The sequence below is a fragment of the Nestor notabilis genome, unplaced genomic scaffold, assembly GCF_000696875.1.
Source record: "Nestor notabilis isolate BGI_N333 unplaced genomic scaffold, ASM69687v1 scaffold31914, whole genome shotgun sequence".
Taxonomy (NCBI): Eukaryota; Metazoa; Chordata; class Aves; order Psittaciformes; family Psittacidae; genus Nestor; species Nestor notabilis.
In genome coordinates, this window is record NW_009926514.1 from 1 (window position 1) to 330 (window position 330).

Consider the following 330-nt stretch of genomic DNA (forward strand, 5'->3'; position numbering starts at 1 on the left):
GGGCAGGCTGCTTCTGGCCCTGCTGAGGCGATGGCCCGTCACCAGGCTCCTCGCTCCCGGGCAAGGAGGTGTTACATTCCGCATAACCAGGCATTCACAAGCTGTTCTTAAAGCTGCCGAGCAGAGTTTGACCCGACACTAGCTCTCACACCGAATGCATCCCAACGAGCCTTGGAATTCAGGCACTGGTCGATCCCCTCATCCAGATAGGCAGTTGAAGCGTTTGGGTTGGCATCTACCAACTTTTTCAGGGAGACAACACGCAGAGCATATGTGCAGCTGGCTATTTTTAAGAAAAAACAGTGTGCACCTCACCAATCTGAAGTGATT